Genomic DNA, 21,350 nt, shown 5'->3' with positions numbered 1-21,350 from the left:
TTAAATTTAATAATATGATCAAGTACTCTCTATTAATATTTGTACGTTGTTTTTCTTCAATTTTTTTTTATCATAATTAAGATACGGGAATTTTCCGTGGTATCCCTTAATTTTGTCAGATTTTCCATGTTACCCCTACTTTTAAGAATCTGTCTATGGTACCCTTGAGGTTCCATTTTTTTGCCCATGATACCCCCTAATATAAAGGCTGTTAAATGGACGTTAAGTTTGATGGCGTGGCAATAAAATAACAATTAAAAAATAATACCTCCTTTATTGTTTTATTGGTACGGATATCTCTCTCTTTTAAATGAAAATTTAATTAACTATATCATTATAATATTGGAAATTTCTCATGGTAACCTTGAACTTTGATAGATTACACATGATACCCCTAATTTTAAGTTTCTACAAATGGTACCCCTGTGTTCACCTTTTTCTTTCCCAGAATACCATTTGATAACTTCTGTCATAACGCCATTACTCCTATGACTTGTGACACCTTTTTCTTTTGTTATCTATTACACAAACACTTCATCATCTAACTAATTCATATTTTATTTAATAAACTAACATTTAATACCTAAATAACAAAACACAAATAGCATGACATGCTCAATTACTCATCTAGTTACTCATAGGAGTAACGGCGTTATGAAAAAAGTAAACATAAGGGTATTATATTGTAGAAACTTAAAATTAGGGGTATTATGTGTAATCTACCAAAATTAGAGGGTACCATGAAAAATTTTCGTTATAATAATGTTCATTTTATCGCTCTTTCTCCCACCTAAAAAAATGTTACAACTTTAAAAATTTAACATTTAATTCAAGATTATGTTTAAAGTCTCTTATATAATAAGTATACTTTGCGAGATTCAATATATTTGGGGTGATACCTTGTAGATACCTCATTTCTGCACCTCTCGCAAACCACCTTGTGATGATTGAGCCGCATGTTTGCTACGCGAAACGATTTGTGACAGTTCGTAAGTTTATCGTCAAGTGATTGCTCAAATACTAATGTCTACCTCTTAGTTGTCATCTACGTGCCGATACGGTCGTTTTGACAGTAATTAGAGTACATTTGGAGTCCGAGCCTAAAACCGTCTTCATTTTTATAATAACCGTTAAATCCAGAGTCGAGAATGTTCTGGAATGTTCCGGATATTTCTATTCCATATTTTATAAATATTTCACAATCTTTATCCTTTGGTAAACAATTTCCCGTAATATTCACACAAAATATTAAGGAAAACCGAATTATTTCCGTCTTTCTATAACTCAAACACGGAAATCTTTCTTCCGCAGGAGGAAACCCCTTGGGAATAGACGCAGCAGGTGCTGCGCCTCTTCTAAGAGACGCAGTGACTGCTGCGCCTCTTCCCAGGTCCTTTTCTGCGTAATTTTCGTATCTTTTTCATATCTTTCCGAGATTCACTTCCAAAGACTCTCCGAAACCCTAATTCCTTCACGTGATTAGTATAAATAGGAGCCTTCGCTCCTCATATTTCTCACGCGAGTGTCCGCCCTTATCTTCTCCCTTTGCATTCTAGACCTTTGTTTTTACTTTTTGGCGTCTACGTGCTTGAACATTCGACCACGTAAGCTCGGATCCTTCTGAGTACCAGCCTCGTTTGCATGACCGACCAATTTGACCAACTCCACATCAATCAAATTAATTAACTTAATCGTTTTCCTCTTACGAGGGCACTTTCATATTTGCATTATAGTTCGAGTCGAGCATCGCTAATCGATAACTTAGTCCTTCTCGTCTCGTCAAACATGTAAGTCTGAGGGTGTATAATCTCTCTTTTATTATTGTTCTTTACTTTTGTATTATCATTAATGTAAGGTTTATGTCGAAAATACCAATTAAAACCAATTTCTAAAACCGTGCTTGAAAACCTCTTTTTGCGGATTTCCAGAAGACAAACCGTCGAGAAAGGACGCAGCAACTGCTGCGCCTCTTCGAAGGAGCGCAGTTCCTGCTGCGCCTCTTCGTGAGGCTGCCGCAGTTCCTGCTTCCTTTCTTCTTCCTTCGTCCTCTGTAATTCGTTTGTGCTTATTTGTTTTCGTTTGTTTCCTGTTAATTCTTTGACATAATAGCTTATAATCTCACATGTATATTAATTATCATTATTAACATGTTTTATCCATCGTAAATACGACTTAAATCCCTTATAATCTCATATTTGCGGGTTTCGTCATTAAATTCAATCCGGGTTGTAGAAATTCGATTTGCTCATATCGGGTTTCTGGAATTCGATTCTTTGATATATTTTCATCTGTTTATATTCATCGCATATTTGTCATTAATTCATCATGTTTAGTTTATTTCATTCACCTATGTCACTAATCAATCATTCTTTTATGTAATTAATCCGTCTTTAATCCGTCTCATCCATGTTTTATCGCTTTTATGACCATTAATCATATGCAAATAATCTAATGATCACTTCCATCCGAGTAAAATAGTAACCAATCCTTAAATTCACCAATTCAAATTAACGATTTGCAGTTCCGGCTTCACAGCCAGAACTCACCCTTGGAACAGACGCAGCAACTGCTGCGCCTCTTCCAAAGGGCGCAGTCCTGCTGCGCCTGTTCCAGGATGATTTCTGCCTCTGAACTCCGTTGTTTCCTAACCTAGTTTAATTAGCTTACGTATAATTAACTATTATTCGTATTATCACCTTCTGACTCCTTCGTTAATTCTTTTGATTCATTCTTTTATTCGTTTTTTTTTCCAAATTATCCGTTTTAAGGGTATTTTCGACATAAATCAATGAAACCCATTGTAATTATTGTAATTTTTATTATTGTAATTTTCTTTATTGTATTTATCATATTTCCTGTATCATTTGTATGTTTTCACATGTAATTGAGCATTAAATCCTACCTCGACATTAATTGTTTGCTAAATTAATTGTTCACCGACGTAGTCTAATTCTTCACATGTTAGGATTAATCTAATGGATGTTGCATTGCATGCATATAATCGACAATATATCAAGTATAGACGATTTCCCTAATCATTAGTAGAGGCCGCTATCGAGGCGGGCGGGATTGTGTTCGATCAAAAGCACTTCCTAATACGTACCCTCACCCCTTACTCCAGATCTCTGTGAACATCCGTGTTCATTGGCATCCACGAGAGTCATTCTAGACATATAATGCTAAGGGTAACGATTGCTTAGTGTTCATGTCACTACTTTGTGTCTTGACATGGCACGAGGTATTCGAACGGTTCCAATTTCCCATAAAAATTGGTGGCGACTCCAACAAAAATGCAAACGCTTGTTCTCTTCCTCCCAAGCGCCCCCGTGGGCCCCCCGCCGTCCACAGTTTGGCGACTCCGCTGGGGAAAATACACTTACGTGTAGCCAAGGGTGAAACTTGAACAAGGTTAGGGAATAGTTTATACAAGACAATTGTCGGTTTTCATAACTCGGTCTTCCTAGATCGTTTCATTCGGCCTTCCTAGGCCCAACCCAACCCATTCGACCAATCGTCCCGTATAAACGGTCCTAATTCTTATTTGGGCCTAAGGATGGATAGCGATTGACGTCATCCATACCATGATGCTTACTCTTGTTTGTATCAAGGGCCTTCACTACTTGGGGAAATGGACTAGGAATCGGCCTTACTCTTGTTTGGTACGAGCCTCTCCACAGACTTCGGGTTTGATGGTTCGGTATGGCAACCCACCCTTTAAACCAAAACCCTTTTAAATGCACTCAGCATCCCGTTATAATGCTTGTATAAATGTTTGTACCTTACGTGATCACCATTTCTAAACGAAACCATGACGATTCTTGCAAAAATCAAAACCCTTTTTTTAATCAAAATTTCGAAAAGGCCATTGGATTAGTGCAAAACCCAATCAAAACTCTGTCCGTTTGTCGAGTCAAAATTCGGGCCACAAGCCCATTTCAACACCTCACTTCGAGTCCACTCCTACAACTACACTATAGTTGGATATGATACACATTTTCAAAATTTTGTCCTTTCTTCAAAGCTCACTCAACACAAGTGGCACACACCCACTTCACGAGTCAAAAACATTTCTTCTTTTAGCAAGTGTGTTAGAATGGTCGATCGTGTTTTGATTCGTCATCGGTCTCTTATCCAGTTTTCAAGATGCCTGGAACCAGCGAAACAAACCTCCACCAACTTCAAGATGGTAATGATCGAATCCTAGCCGCACTAGCTCAAATCCAAGTTACTCAAGACCAAGTGTATGATCGCCTTGACACCATCGAGGGCCAGATCTATGCCGTAGAGGGGAGATTGCCTCCTCATGAAAGTGAAGTAGTGGGCGACTACGCGGATGAATCCAAGGACGAAAATCCTCCCATGGGGCCGATCAGTAGGCGAGAAAAGACTCCAATACTTAGAGGAGCAATTGATGTACCTTAAAGGGGATGACATTTATAGGGAGAATAATCGCAAGTATGAGGCCGTCAACTCCAAATTGCCAACCAACTTCAATATGACGGATATCCCTAAATTCAAGGGGCACGAAAACCCTTTGAACCACATCCGCGCCTTCAAGGATTACATGTCTATCAAAGGCATCAAACCCGAGATGTTTTTAAGGATCTCTCCTTCATCTCTTGACACCATCCCGAAGCAATGGTTCTACTCTTTAGATCACAAGAAGATCGCTACTTGGGAAGATACCGCGATCGAGTTTGCCAAGCAATATGCGGATAATGCCGAGATCCAAGTTCACATGTGCACTCTAGAGGTTCTTACCCAAAATGACAAAGAAGGATTCACCGACTTCCTAAGTAGATGGAGGAAGACTAGTACCCAACTAGTTGAACGCCCGGATGAGGCTACCCTTGTGGAGAAGTTCGTGGACAATCTCAAACCCATTTATGCCAACCATTTGAGATACCAAAACATCAAAACTTTCAAGGACTTAACCGTACTAGGGACAAGGATTGAAGATGACATCCGTAAAGGGCTCTTGTCCAAAACGGTAGGTCGAGGATATCAAGGCTCAACAAGTCGTTCTTACGGCTCCACTAGCAAGACTGATGAAGTTAACCCTCTCGAGCCATCCAAGAAAAGTACCCCACCGAGGAAATTCACAAACCTTGGGGATACTTACTCCAACGCTCTTAAAAGGTTAATGAAACAAGGCAAACTCCAACCCATAGGACCTACTCCCGAACACGAAAAGAAATCCAAGTTCGGGACGAGAACTCATCTGCGAATACCATAGGGGTAAGGGGCATGACACAGAGAAATGCTACAAATTGAAAAATGTGCTTCAAGACATGATTGAAGATGGCCGACTACCAATACCGCCGGGAGGTAAACCCAACAACACTCAGAATCCTCTTGGAGTTCTAGTGATTACAAGTGACGAATCTACCTTAGATTGTTCACACCTCATTTCTCCAATTGAAGATGAAATCCATGCAATCGAGAATGAAGGGTTCTACTCTACTATCTCCCCTACCATTTCCGACTTCATCACATGGGCAAGGAGTGTGGATAGACAAGTTTGGGAATTAGAAAATGTGGTGACAACTTTACGTGATCCCAACGCAACACCCAAGGAGCATGTGTCACTAATCTTCTCTCAAAACGCTACTATGCAAGAAATAGTCGCCGTGGTTGATAGACTGTTGGAATATGTGTCCTCCGACAATAATGCGATCACGACTGTTGATCATGATGATCACATGTTTAAGTCTCATTAAAATGAATACAATTGGGAAGTAATATTGTTACTGTCAACTGGTTAACATATATCGGTAATGATTGGCTAACTAGAGTTTGACATTACTTTGTCGTGTGATGACGGTGGTGATCGATTGACCCCTAGGTCATACCTAAAGGGCAATACTCTTAATTGATTATTTAATTAATCGTATAATGTTGCGAGTTAATTAAATTACTTGAAAATTGACGGACGATTTTGGAAGTAAAATTTACGTATCAAATTGAAATGTGATTAAATGAGATACGGTCTGAGTGATTAAATTGTATAATTACTCGGATGAAATAATTGTTTAATGTAACAATTAAATTGAATGAATTGTTATAAATACAATCAGTTGTAATTTATAATTGGTAAAATATTTTGGTACAAGTAATTATGATATTACTAAGTAAATTTTGTATATGACGTGTTTTTTAATACGTTGATTTTTAATAAGTTAAAAATACATAACAAATATATGTGACACATGACATGTTACATATAGACAATTGACAAAAAATAATATGGACACCATATTATGATTGTACCGAAATATTGGGGTGTTAGGTTAATAATTGTGTTGATTAATTTATTTAACTAAACATAATCATTGCCTAATTGTCTAGCCATGCATGCCTATGGACTTTGTTTAGAACAACAACTTCATGCATTGGCTCCCCAAAACCCCCTCCTCTTACCCGGTTTTGAGAAGGCAAAAGCCATCATGGCTTTTGTTTTATTTTTACCAAATAATATACAAAAGTGTTGTAGATTATTTTTCATTCTATTCCATCATCAAATAAGAGATTTTTAGTGAGATAAAAAGCTCTCTTCTCCTCCCTCTCTAAACCGAAAATATTCAAAGTGTTAACAATATTTTTGGTTCAATTTTCTCATAGATTAATATTATACTAGTATTGTAATATTAATTAGATTAAGTGAAAGCTTTGGGTATTAAGCTTAGGGAGAGATCTTACTCTTAGATCTTCATTCTTCCATTGGAAAAGCTCAAGAACAAGAAGAGAAAGGTGATCTCTCTTGTGCCCTAATAGCCGAAATCAACAATGTAAGGACATGATTTCTCCTCTATTTTATTGTATTGTTTGCATGCATAAGATCCGTTTTAATTTATGACAATTAATTAGACATATAAGAATATGTTAACATGTATATGAATCTACATTTCCTTCAATCGGTATCATGAGCCACGGTTGTTTGCATGCAAATTGGTTAAAAGTTTTTCCGAGTTATATGAATAACAAAATAAAACTTGTAAAATTTGTGTTATTATGATATATCACGAAATAATTACATGCATGTTAATATTTCTGGTCCTAAAATGTTTTAGGATATTTTGGTTAATTTTTCGGATTTTTATTGTTCATATTTAATAATAATGACATTTAAATGTGATTTTATGAGTTAAAATGTCATTTTTGGTCGAAAATTAGCTATACTTCGAATTTTAAGTTGGTTTTTGGATATGTTATCACATATATTACTTTAAGATAACCGGTAATTTTTCATAATTTTTGCACTTGTTATACTCGAAATATGAATTTTTCATTATTAAATATGGATTTAAGAGAAAAATAGGTTAATATGAGTTAAATTTCGAATCTGGTCATAGAAAATTTATATGTTGTCACATGCAATTTTACAAGATGTGTGTAAAATAATTGGCTATAAAGAAGTCTTTTAGCATGATTTATGAATTTTTGAAGAAAAATGACATAAATAGTGACATTATTAGTGAAAATTAATAAAATATATTCTATGACTTAGGAAAAACGTCTAATGTTGCATTTTAGTCACTTTTTCAGATCTAAAATTGAAAAGTTAGTGAAAATAATTTTTCCATGTTTTTATGATTATTTTATTAAATATCGATAAACCGCAACATTGTTTTTCCGGAAAATTTTCGAAATTTTTAACCTAAGATTTTGAACATTATGAGTGTCATGGAATTTTTCCAGAATGTTCATGAATTTAAATTTCAAATTTTGAATTTATTTGGAATTTTTTGGATTTATTTGAAGTTTAATAGCTTATTTTTGTAATTTTGGTCCATTTATGAACAATTTTGTAAATAAAAGTTAATTATGGTCAAAATAATTAGTGAAGACTATATTTTGAGTCCTAAGTGGTTAGGGTAATTAACTCATGCATAAATATGAGTTTATGTATTTTTGTGATTATAAAATGTTGAAATCACGCAAATCCGTAAAAACCGAGTAATATACGATATTGGCTAATTAAAGGCGATTTAGCATAAAAAAATTGAGCATGTTCATACATATTATAATGCTGCATTTTTCTTTATGATTGTCATAATTTTAATTTATGTAATTTTGAATTATGTAATTTACTTAGTATGGCCTTAGATTTTTAATTGGTATTTCCCGAAATGTATGGGAATATCGATTCGGTTGTAATTTTATTGTGATCTCGTATCACCGTTTTGTAATATTTAATAGATTTATTTTATTTTAGTTACAAATGTATAATAGGAAATTATGTAATTTATTATGTAATTTTATTCATTCCGGAGTTCCAAAAGACGGATTTCTTCAAGGATGGCGATACATAAAGACGGTGTTACCTCGAGATGTGTGCCACAACCGAAGTTCAAGGGACCAATGGAGTTGGTTTCCGAATATGTAATAGATTAATAGTTTTTCTATTTTAGGAAAGGCCATACTAGGATTTATTTATTCTTTTATGCTTGCATTTTATTTATATGTCACATGCATTGCTAAATCGCCATAACTAAACATGCATTGTCTTATCGAGTTTATCGACCGTGTCAATTAGAATTATCGTAGTTCACCGCTTTAGTTCACTTAAAACGTGATAGATAATAAATTGACATGACCTCTCGCTAAAACAATTAATTGAGAAATAGCCTTACCAAATAGTAGAAACCATGAAAACCTATTTCGCGAGGGAGTGCACTCGGCTATCCCGGGGTACAAACCTTGTTACGTAGGGGAAGTGGGTGATGAATGTTTATCCACCGAATTCGTGTTGACGAGGGTTGTATCGGCCATCCCGTGCCCAAATTAATATGAATTTGGATCATGGACACATTTATTCGAAATTTGGATTGAACTCAACAAAAGTATTTAATAAGGGTTGTATCGGCTATCCCGTGCCCTTGTTGATGTGTTTTGGGCTATAGATAAACATTAGAGTAATTTTATCGACCAAGAGTTCTAAAAGTAGAATCGATTAAACAGTTAATCCACCGAGTTATATTGATAAAGGTTGCATCGGCTACCCCGTGCCTAAGTCGATATGAATTTGGGTCTTGGAATCATTTATCTAGTTGGGTAGAGGTCACTAGAAAAATGCTTAAAACTTGTTTAAATCATTCATTTTTACGAGTATAATTAAAACGACAATTGTTTTACTCCTTATATTTTGTTTTGTAGACCACTTCTTATTCATAACAAATGGCAACACCAACTCCTAATGCTACACCACTCGCTACTTCATCTTGGCTCCGATCCTTTATGGATCGATGTAAACTTGAAAAGAATGGGTCAAATTTCTCCGAGTGGGATGCCCAACTCAAATTAGCCGCCGAGGGTGACGACAAGCTTCGTTACCTTACCGAGGCCTCTCCACCCGAGCCCTCCACTAGGTCCACCGCGGCCACTAGGGAAGCCTATGAGGCTTACCAAAAGGAGTCCGCCGCAATGAAAAATGTCTTAATATTTGCGATGGAGGCGGAACTCCAAAGGAGAGCCTTCAAAATGGGCAATGCTAATGAGATTTACTCCAAACTTGTGACCATGTTTTCACAAACTCCGCGGATCGTCCAATATGAGGCGGCCGCGGCATTCTTTGATCTCGACTTCAAAGAGGGCCAAAAGGTTAGCCCTCATGTGCTCAAACTCATGGAGCTTGTCGAGACCTTGAAAATTCAAAAGGTTGAAATCCCCAAAGAACTCATCGTAGATAGGATTCTACACTCCTTGTCTAAGGTCAAGGCATATGTGCAATTCCGGGTGAATTTCAATATGCAAGACAAGGATGTGTCTCTTGAGGAGTTGCACAAGTTACTTGTGCAAGCCGAAAGGGACATGGGGTTAAATGTGAACCCTCCCAAAGATGTGCTTAACATAAGCACAAAGAGTAAGGGGAAGTTCAAGAAGAATGGGAGAAAGGGCAAAAAGCAAGCTCCCACATTCACCAAAGCTAAGTCTTGTGAAGCTAGCACCTCCAAAGTCAAGAAGGGTCCTCTTGACAAATGCCATTATTGTAATGGCATGGGACATTGGAAGAGGAATTGTTCCAAATACCTTGGTGATATCAAAGCTGGAAAGATCACTCCAGGAGGTAAATGACTAACCTTCTTTTATGTTTCTAAATTCAACTATGGTATTATGATGCAAAGTTGTGATAATGTATCTCCCTTTTATTGTAAATAGGGCCTCCACCAAGCAAAGACAAAGGAAAAGAAAAACAAGCATGATAAACCATGGAGAAGCTAAGGATAGCTCTTGTGGAGCTTTGTTTTTCATTGTCTTATTTTAAGTTATGCTTTGAATTTTTAGAACTTTAGTTTCCGTGTTCGACATGGAAAGGTATTTTGGATGATGATTTGTATTTTGGATGATAGTGACTTGGTTTGCAACCCAAGTCACCCGTTTTATCATTTATCCTTTTAATGTTCTAAATTTCATCTTTAAAATGCTTGCGTTTTGAAACATAAGATTATTCACTTAAAGTGATCTAATAGACAAATATAATGACCGGTTTCATTATATGTCCACATGCTTAAGGCGTGTGTATGATCACTTATAAAGTGATTTTGAGTCTATGAACTCTCCTAAAGGTATGTCAATCACCAAGTATACATATGAATACAATAACTATTAGTCTAATCTATGAGATAGTTCTCCTTATACTTCAACATCATTAATTTGTGTCTCATATGCTATCTTTGAATGTTTAGTGTATTCATTCTAAAGATAGAGTGGGAGAAAAATGAGGACACACACACAAGGCAAGATATAATTGTGTACTTGTGTAAATGAAGATCTACGCAAAAGAGAATGATTTGAATGAAGGTATATCTATTTACATAGTATACCAAATAGATGAGATCTATAGTCTCAAGTTAGTTCTAAATGATTTGAATGAAGGTATATCTATTTACATAGTATACCAAATAGATGAGATCTATAGTCTCAAGTTAGTTCTAAATGACTTAAGAGACCAAGTGAAGTAATCATAAAAGTTTTTTCAAGATTACTACACGAGGAGACCAAAAGAAGTTTTGGAAGAAAAATGACTAATGTAAAGTCTTAACAAGCTTTTGACTAAGGTTATGAATCAATTGACCAATAATTTCAATCATGAGTTTTACTTAAGAGCCTAAATGAATCATAGTAACATACTAGTTATGATCAAGTTGCAAAGATTGATATTCCGATATCTTCAATAGCCAACGTTTTAACCACGCAAATGTCATTGTTTAACCTCGCTATGAAATGGTTAAACCTCCTTCCGAAAGGGTATTCCAAAGGACCTATTCTGAATATTATTTGTATTTGAATAAATGACATTGCTACACATCATTATGACATGAGTGAGTTAGAGATTTAAAATCTCTTTCCGTAAGGTTGAGATGAGACCACTTCAAAATAGGCATTTTGAAAGGATATGATGGGAACATATATGGTTTTATCCTAGTAACTTGGCAAAGCGATTTATATTTATATTCTTGACAAATTTCGATTGAGAAGTCAATTTTGAAATATGTAGAATTGAGTGGGAGTCAGGAAATTCTCATGTGAAGACATGGAATTTAGTGGGAGCTATCATCCTTGAATGTATAAAACTCATTACTCATTAGAGAATGACGAGCTAATACCTTCTTTCATAAAGAAGCTTTTGAGTTTTCAATTCTGGATGAAAATGGACAATGATGAATCCAATTACATCATGAGATGTTGGATTAGTATTAAAGAGATACACATCGTATCAACATTTACATAGGTTATTCATATGAATAAAAATTGGGATTACCATTAGCAAATCATGGTAGTTCATTGAACCCGAGAACGGTTGATCTCATGATTATTAGTAACTAATGTTTCCGCCATTAGAATAATCATGTACATGTCCAATTATGACTCATATGCATAAGAGCATGATGATTGACTTGGTGAGCCATAATAAAAACGTCATGAATTCTCGAGTAGAATCCGATGAGCGATTTCAGTGTTTGACGGAATGTTCTATTATGTTTCAAGAAGTTGCACATATTATAGAAAATCCGAGAACAATATGAGGATTTATGAGAATCCCAATTCTTTCAAGCCTAGAAAGAGAAATGAGAAGTTTTGGAAAGATGCTTGGTTGAATAAGAGGTTATTCAATAACAATCTCTCCTAGTAAAAGCTAGGACTTATGAGAAGTGCTATGCTAAATAATCTTGTCAATTGTTACAAGATTCTACAAAACATATACCTAGTGTATTGTGTGTGGATGAAATACTTGATCGGTGCAAGTTGTATTATTCATAGCAAATTCGTTCGTTATGAGATGATCGATAAGAAAGTTCTTTCAAGTTAAAGAACCGAAACCAAGGTTGGGAACCTTGATGTGTGCTTGGTAAGATTCATGTTATGAGAGAGAACATGAATGTAAAGGATGAAGCAAGTGTAAGAAGTTTGAACACATGGACACATGGGATGTTAAACTTCTATTGCAATCAATGAGTGTTTACACTTATGATAAACATCACAAGGTTGTAATATGATATTGACTACCCGAGTGTGATGTCGACATTTGTCGTTTGAGTTATTATTAACTCACCTTGTACATTGTTACATCCAAACGGGTTGTGGAGACAATTGAACCCCGTTAAAGTGAACATGGATTAACATTGTTTTGCCCATAGTTACTTACATGAGGTGACGTCTCGAAGTGACTAGAGTGTGAGGCGATTGATGGCAAGTTCAAGTGCCATACAGTCATGTGAGATGACTAGTCGATCACATAGGCGATTGTTAGGAACTTTACGTCGGGCCTTATGACCGCTTATAGAGTTACGCAAATTTATATAGCCTGGTCGTGGCGAGAGCTACTATAGTATTCAAATGAGTCGATTCTTTTGACTAAAGACTATTCGCCTGAGATGGCACAGTTTCAGATTAGCTTTGATTTGTGTTACTACGACCTTCGTAAATGGGGTCAAATGGGCATATTTTGGGTTATGATGGCTGTGGCTAGTCGAAGGGAATGAGTGCAATAGGAATTGTCCACCCCTAGTCGGGGTTATAACAATATCTCGGGGCCACTCGAGGAGTAATGAACTGGAAATGCGTGGCCACGCTCGGAAGGTATCCAGTGTGGATAAATCCGGTCAATCAGTTATTCTCCAGATCGAGGAAACCACTCTCGATATGATCACTTGCAAGTACGACCTGAAAGACACCTTGCATTGAGTGGGAGATAGTAATAGGACAAGAGAATTGGTGACGCACACTTGTCGAGGACAAGTGGGAGATTGTTGGAATATGTGTCCTCCGACAATAATGCGATCACGATCATGATCATGATGATCACATGTTTAAGTCTCATTAAAATGAATACAATTGGGAAGTAATATTGTTACTGTCAATCGGTTAACATATATCGGTAATGATTGGCTAACTAGAGTTTGACATTATTGTCGTGTGACGGTGGTGATCAGTTGACCCCCTAGGTCATACCTAAAGGGCAATACTCTTAATTGATTATTTAATTAATCGTATAATGTTGCGAGTTAATTAAATTACTTGAAAATTGACGGACGATTTTGGAAGTAAAATTTACGTATCAAATTGAAATGTGATTAAATGAGATACGATCCGAGTGATTAAATTGTATAATTACTCGGATGAAATAATTGTTTAATGTAACAATTAAATTGAATGAATTGTTATAAATACAATCGGTTGTAATTTATAATTGGTAAAATATTTTGGTACAAGTAATTATGATATTACTAAGTAAATTTTGTATATGACGTGTTTTTTAATACGTTGATTTTTAATAAGTTAAAAATACATAACAAATATATGTGACACATGACATGTTACATATAGACAATTGACAAAAAATAATATGGACACCATATTATGATTGTACCGAAATATTGGGGTGTTAGGTTAATAATTGTGTTGATTAATTTATTTAACTAAACATAATCATTGCCTAATTGTCTAGCCATGCATGCCTATGGACTTTGTTTAGAACAACAACTTCATGCATTGGCTCCCCAAAACCCCCTCCTCTTACCCGGTTTTGAGAAGGCAAAAGCCATCATGGCTTTTGTTTTATTTTTACCAAATAATATACAAAAGTGTTGTAGATTATTTTTCATTCTATTCCATCATCAAATAAGAGATTTTTAGTGAGATAAAAAGCTCTCTTCTCCTCCCTCTCTAAACCGAAAATATTCAAAGTGTTAACAATATTTTTGGTTCAATTTTCTCATAGATTAATATTATACTAGTATTGTAATATTAATTAGATTAAGTGAAAGCTTTGGGTATTAAGCTTAGGGAGAGATCTTACTCTTAGATCTTCATTCTTCCATTGGAAAAGCTCAAGAACAAGAAGAGAAAGGTGATCTCTCTTGTGCCCTAATAGCCGAAATCAACAATGTAAGGACATGATTTCTCCTCTATTTTATTGTATTGTTTGCATGCATAAGATCCGTTTTAATTTATGACAATTAATTAGACATATAAGAATATGTTAACATGTATATGAATCTACATTTCCTTCATAGACTAGTCGACCAAATCATACGACTAGAAGATGAGATCATGAGAATGAGGGAACTAGATACAATCAATGGAGTTTGGGCCGATGATGATGAGGACGAGTACCTCATCGAAAACTCCCTAGTCAAGGAAATAGTCCAAAATGGTGAAGACCAAGATGTGGACCACCTAACTTGTTCGGGACGTCCATATCAAAGCACTACTCAAAATGGTCCAACCAACGTTGTCACACCAAATGATAACGAAGATGACTCCACTGACCATTTGCTCAAGCAATTACAGAAGACGAAGGCTAATCTTTCAATCTGGCAATTAGTAGCGAGCTCATTCCCACATCGCCAAGCTTTACTGCAAGCTTTGGCCAAACTAAATGTAGCACATAACTCGACACCAGAAGATGTAGTCAACTTGGTCTTCCAAGAATCACCGAAGCTAAGTAATCCTATTACTTTCTCAGACGAAGATTTTCCACCTTTTGGTGCTAGTCACAACTTAGCTCTTTACATCACTGTCATTTGTCTAAAGAAGAACGTGCCAATGACCTTGGTAGATGATGGCTCTACGGTCAACGTCATACCTCTCAAAACGGCATGCAAATTAGGCATGAAAGAGTCGGATTGGACCCCTACCAATCAAGGTGTTCGCGCATATGATGGTACACGACGAAAGGTGGTAGGACTTGCTAACCTAACCATAGCCACAGGGCCGATTGAGCGAAAGGTTAACTTCCAAATAATCGACATCGAAGCTTCCTTCAACATACTCCTAGGAAGACCTAGGATTCACGCTTCCAAAGCAGTGACATCCACCCTTCATCAAAAGATCAATATTCCACTAAATGGCAAAGTGGTGACGATCACTTCGTCACCCATCAAGGCAATAATCGAAAAGAAGTCGAACAATCAAGTCCTTGCAGATCCAGTATATGAACTTGGGGGCTTCCAAAGCATAAGTGTCATAGAAAGTGAATTGGCACCCTTATACTATGATCCCTACTCCAACTTGGTGGTCAACCACATACTCAAATCCCAGGGATACTTCCCTGGAATGCCTTTGAACCCTACTCGAAGAAACATCTTCGCACCATACAAGGAAGGCAACTCAAAGAGAATACCACTTGGACTAGGGTACAAGCCCACTAAAGAAGAGGTTCTCGAGATGCTCGCTCAAGTTCAAAAACGTAAGTATGTAGGAGTCCAAATGCGACCCTATCTCCCTACCCTAAATGGGTACTTTGTTAAAGAAGGAAGTCTAGAACTCTTTCACGGTTTTCCCGAGCCTTGGAATTATCTCGAGAGGAAGCTAGCCGGAATCGAGATCTTTCACGATTGCTATTTCATCCCTCCAGAAACGGTTCATACCGTCAATACACGTCAAGCACCTTGCTTAGACAAACAAGCTGTTAGTCTATTATTCGGAGAAGATTGATTTGTTAGAGCCGCGCAGGATGAGATCATTACCATGATACTTCAAGACGATCGCTTCAACCCCACCGCGTTAATCACAGAAACTAACGCGAGTCAGCAGAAAGGATGGAGAAAGTCGATCAAGTGGACCAACAATCAAGGAAGACTCTTCAAGCTCAACACTGGAGAAGGAGAGATGTTCAAAGGAGAACCAGAAGACGATGAGTTCGAGTCGGAGTCGGAGTCAGAGTGGGAGTCTAGAGAAGTCATTAGGGAGTCTCCTCCTGTCGTCATCCCCATTCCCTCTGTTTCTTCTAACTTAGCCTCGAGTAGTCACAGTAGTTCGGGAAATGTCCCAACCATCGCCCTTTGCCGCCACCGACCATGGATCGGATGGCCTCGTTGTTTCAACTTTTCTCAAACTTTAATATGAATAAATCGGGTTAAACGCTCTTTTGTGTTATCTTGAGTGCAATTCTGTTTTCGATGATACTGAGGATGACCAAGACCCAGACTCGATCGAAATACCTCCCTACGTAGCCAAATAAATACTACAAGAAAGGGAAGGGGGACCAGTAATAGAGGACACCGAACCCATCAATGTAGGAACCGAACTAGAACCCCAAGAACTTAGGATATGGACTACCTTGAGCTCTACCGAAAGGGCCGATTTCATAGACCTCCTAAACGAGTTCAAAGACGTTTTCGCTTGGTCCTACAAGGACATGCCAGGGATCAACAGGGACATCGCCGAGCATAGAATTCCGATTAAGCCAGGTTTCAAGCCTGTAAAACAGAAGCTTCGACGAATGAGAACGGAATGGGCTCTCAAGATTAAGGAAGAAGTTGATAAGCAATTCAAAGCCGGGTTCATCAAAGTTTCCGAGTATTCTGACTGGGTAGCCAACATAGTACCTGTACCCAAAAAGGATGGGAGAATCCGCGTTTGTGTTGATTTTAGGGACTTAAACAAATCAAGTCCTAAAGATGACTTCCCTCTACCACACATCGACATATTGGTGGACAATACTGCAGACCACGCATTACTATCCTTCATGGATGGGTACGCGGGTTATAACCAAATCAAGATGGCCATAGAAGACATGCATAAGACCGCCTTTGTCACTCAATGGGGAACCTATTGCTATACGGTCATGCCGTTTGGATTGATCAACGCCGGAGCTACATATCAACGCACCGCAACTACACTCTTACACGACATGATGCATAAAGAAGTTGAGGTATACGTAGACGACATGATTGTCAAATCCAAGGATAGAGAGGGGCATATTGCGAACCTTCGCAAATTTTTCGCAAGGCTACGAAAGTACAACATGAGGCTCAATCCTCAGAAATGCACATTCAGAGTAACATCTGGCAAACTCCTGGGATACGTCGTTAGCCAACGAGGTATAGAAATAGACCCTTCCAAGATCAAGGCTCTAATCGAAATGCCACAACCTCAAACAGAAAAAGAAGTCAGAGGATTCCTGGGAAAGGTGCAATACATAAGTCGATTCATATCGAAACTCACCATGATTTGTGAGCCTATCTTTAAGAAGCTCAAGAAAACAGACCACACCATGTGGGATGATGATTGTCAAAAGGCATTTGACCGAATCAAAGAGATATTGGCTAAACCACCAGTGCTCATGCCACCTCAACGAGATCAACCTCTTGGTTTATATCTCACGGTAAATCAAAACAGCCACCATGGGTGCCATGCTAGCTCAAACTGTAGGAAGTGAAGAAAGGGCTATCCACTACCTTAGTAAGAAGTTCTTGGAGTACGAGTGCAAATACTCACAACTTGAAAAGACATGCCTCGCTCTTGTGTGGGCAACGAAGAAGCTACGCCATTACATGCTTAGCTACTCCGTCAAAATATACTCCAAAATGGATCCAGTCAAATACCTCTTCGAGAAACCCGTCCTCAACGGACGCCTAGCAAGATGGACTTTGATGCTCTCAGAATTCGATCTCAACTCTGAAAGTAATAAAAGGTCGTGCCGTTGCCGAATTCTTCGCAGAAAATTCCATCAATGATGCACAAACAATAGACACTTGGTCATTTCCAGACGAGGATATACTCCAAACTGATGTAGACTCCTGGGACCTTTACTTTGATGGAGCGTCAAATTTAAGAGGATTTGGAATAAGAGTGTTGCTTATTTCTCCTGAAGGCGAGCATACACTAATCTCTGTCAAACGCGACTTCGAGGTGACAAATAACGCTGCAGGATATGAAGCTTGTCTAATTGGACTACAAGCGGCAGTAAGCTTAGGCATTAAGAACCTCCGAGTACATGGGGATTCATCCCTGATCATCATCCAAGTTACGAGATCATGGAAAATTCGAAGCGAAAGCTTAGCACCATACCAAGCTAGAATAGACCAAGTTGCCCAATTCTTTGATCACGTGACATATCTACACCTACCTCGGGAAGAAAATCAATTTGCAGATGCTCTTGCAAAACTCGCATCTTTGATCAATATGCCAGATGACATGGTAGAGATGCCTTTATGCATCGCACGGCGGTCAGAGCCAGCTTATGTACACCAAATCACCGACGAAGAGGAAATCGCGCAGGAACCCTGGTTCCAAGCAATCCTAAATTTCAATCTCAACGGTACCTATCCACCGGATATGGACAAGAGGGGACAACGTGCTATACGCCTACTAGCTTCCCAATAAGTTCTCATGCAAGGAGAGTTATACAAAAGAACGCCTCTTGGTGTAATCCTACGTTGCCTTGATCATTCACAGGCACGAAAGGTGATGAAAGAAGTCCACGATGGAGAATACGGTCCTCATATGAGTGGGCCCATGATGGCAAAGAAAATCACACGTTTGGGGTATTATTGGACCACAATGGAATCCGATTGCATCAAATACGTAAGACATTGCCACAATTGCCAAATCTTCGGGAATGTACAACACGTCCCTCCTTCATTGCTCTATACGATGACATCTCCTTGTCCCTTTTCTTCCTGGGGAATTGACATAATCGGGAAGATAACCCCAGCCGGAACAAGAGGTCACTGTTTCATCCTAGTGGCGATCGACTATTTCACCAAATGGGTAGAAGCGGCTTCCTACACTAGTCTCACGGCTAAAAATGTGGCAACGTTCATACAAAATAACATCATCTGTCGATACGGTTGCCCACATGAGATCATCAGTGATAATGGATCACATTTCCAAGCTGAGACTGAGCAATTGCTAGCCAAGTACAAAATTAGGCATCACCATTCTTCGCCCTATAGACCACAGACTAACGGCGCGGTAGAGGTAGCAAACAAGAACGTTGTCACAATTCTCAATAAAATGATCGACAACTATCGAGATTGGCCAAGCAAGATACCCTTTGCTTTGTGGGGATATCGTACATCTGTTAGGACGCCCACTGGGGCTACCCATTTCTATTTGACTTACGGCATGGAAGCTGTACAACCAGTCGAGCTAGAGATACCATCCTTGCGTATTTTACTCGAAAGTCAAATCCCAGAAGCCGATTGGAAGAGGGATAGATACGAAGAACTCATCCTCCTGGATGAACGTAGGCTACGCGCCTTGCATAATGTCCAAACATATCAATCACGTATCAAACGAGCTTTCAACAAAAGGGTTAAGCCAAGAAACATCAAGGAAGGAGACTTAGTACTCAAATCGGTTAGAGCTCTTTTACCTGTTGACCCACGGGGAAAATTCAAACCTAATTGGGCCGGACCATTTCTAGTCAAGTCCATACTTCCAGGGGGTGCGGTTAGAATCACAGACCTAGACGGGAATGAGTTTTCCAACCCAACAAACCTTGACCAACTAAAACGGTACTATGCCTAGAATAGGAACAAAAACGCGCCTCGCGTAACCTCACGTGTCGCTCTTGTGGCATCAATAAACGACCCACAGCCAAGTGAAATAAGCTAATGTCACTTTGCTCTTGCACTTTGACAATTTTGTCGTCCTCATATCATCAAATAAACTAAATTTGCACCTTCAAAGTAAGCAAAAGCTCATGCTTATTTTCTAAGTTCATTACAAGCTCTTGCTTAGAACAATTATTCTTTTATATTTACTCGAACTACACGCAAGGGTTTGATTTCATTTTTAATGAATACGTAGGCAATCCTTCACAGGATACAATCCATTATTTTTAAAATGTAAATAGAAGGACATTTGCATTGCATTTGGAATTCGACAAGAATAATAAATAGAAAATCACAACGGTTTCATAACCATTTAACCTCTTTTATTTCATTCGTTTTCTAATAATAGCACGCTACATAATAAAAATAAAAATAGGCTAGGATTCTAAAAACCCTACCTTTTTATTACAACTATAATAATAATAATAAATAATAAATAAAGACTCGGGCTATTCTTCCATCTTCCCTTTGCCCTTGTCATTTTTGTCATATTTCTTGTCACGACCTCGAGCCGGACGCTCTTACGCCACTTCGGACCTAATCACCAACGGTCTTTCTCGAGGCCTAGACTTCCCATTCTTGCCAATCACCATCTCTACGACAGGAGAGGTCTTCGGTTTCTTCGAAGGATGAACGAATCGAAACCCGGCTTCCTCCTCTCCCTCGGTCAGATGCTTCTCCTTCTATTTTTCCACCCCGCGCACCTTGTAGTCAATGGGCTCGCGCTTCCTCAATCTCTCGCGCTCTTCCGGAGTAGTAGCTTTCCTCCATCGCAGATAAGAATCCGACACCCATAAGGCATTAGCAGAAGAGTTCAAGAACCATACATTTCTTTGAGCCCATTTAATGGCCCACTCCCTTCGGCTCTCTGTAGTAAGCGCCACGGCAGTCTGCGGGACGGTATCAAGCTTCGGGATCGTCTGTTTTAGCCCAACCTGTCTCATCAGCCTTTCCGGGAAAATGCACACCATGAATTTCAAGCCAGGAATGCGCACAGATCGGGTAGGGTCCAAAGAAGACACTTCAGTGACAGATTTGAGGTGCCACCATGGTACAATCCACCTAACTAAAGGGCCATCATCACTCTTCAGTTTGTTCTCCCAATAATTGCAGACTCGGGTGAAGTCAACCATGTAAAGCCTAGTCCTCATTACAATTGAACGAGCATGATAGGAAGGAACATGAACTGGGGGCTCGATCAATCGAACTCGTTCCATAAGCCAAACCTACCCAAAAGCAGGCATTAAACGAAAGAAAGAAAAAAAAACGAAAAAAAAAACGAAAAAAAGAAAAGAAAAAAGAAAAAGAAAATACGCGTTCTTTTACCTGCAGAATGACGGGACTTCCCAAATACGGTAGGTCACGGTTGGCTCTCCTATTGTCCAAGCCCAAAAGGATCTCTCCTAGACATAAACAAGCTAGGCTCCTACGCAGCTCCATTTGCTCAACAAGGCCCAGAAGACGGGGATCACCTCTCAAGTCTTCATCAACATGCCCTTGGAA

The sequence above is a fragment of the Silene latifolia genome, chromosome X (genome assembly GCF_048544455.1).
Source record: "Silene latifolia isolate original U9 population chromosome X, ASM4854445v1, whole genome shotgun sequence".
In the NCBI taxonomy this organism is placed as follows: Eukaryota; Viridiplantae; Streptophyta; class Magnoliopsida; order Caryophyllales; family Caryophyllaceae; genus Silene; species Silene latifolia.
This window is presented reverse-complemented; position numbering follows the sequence as displayed.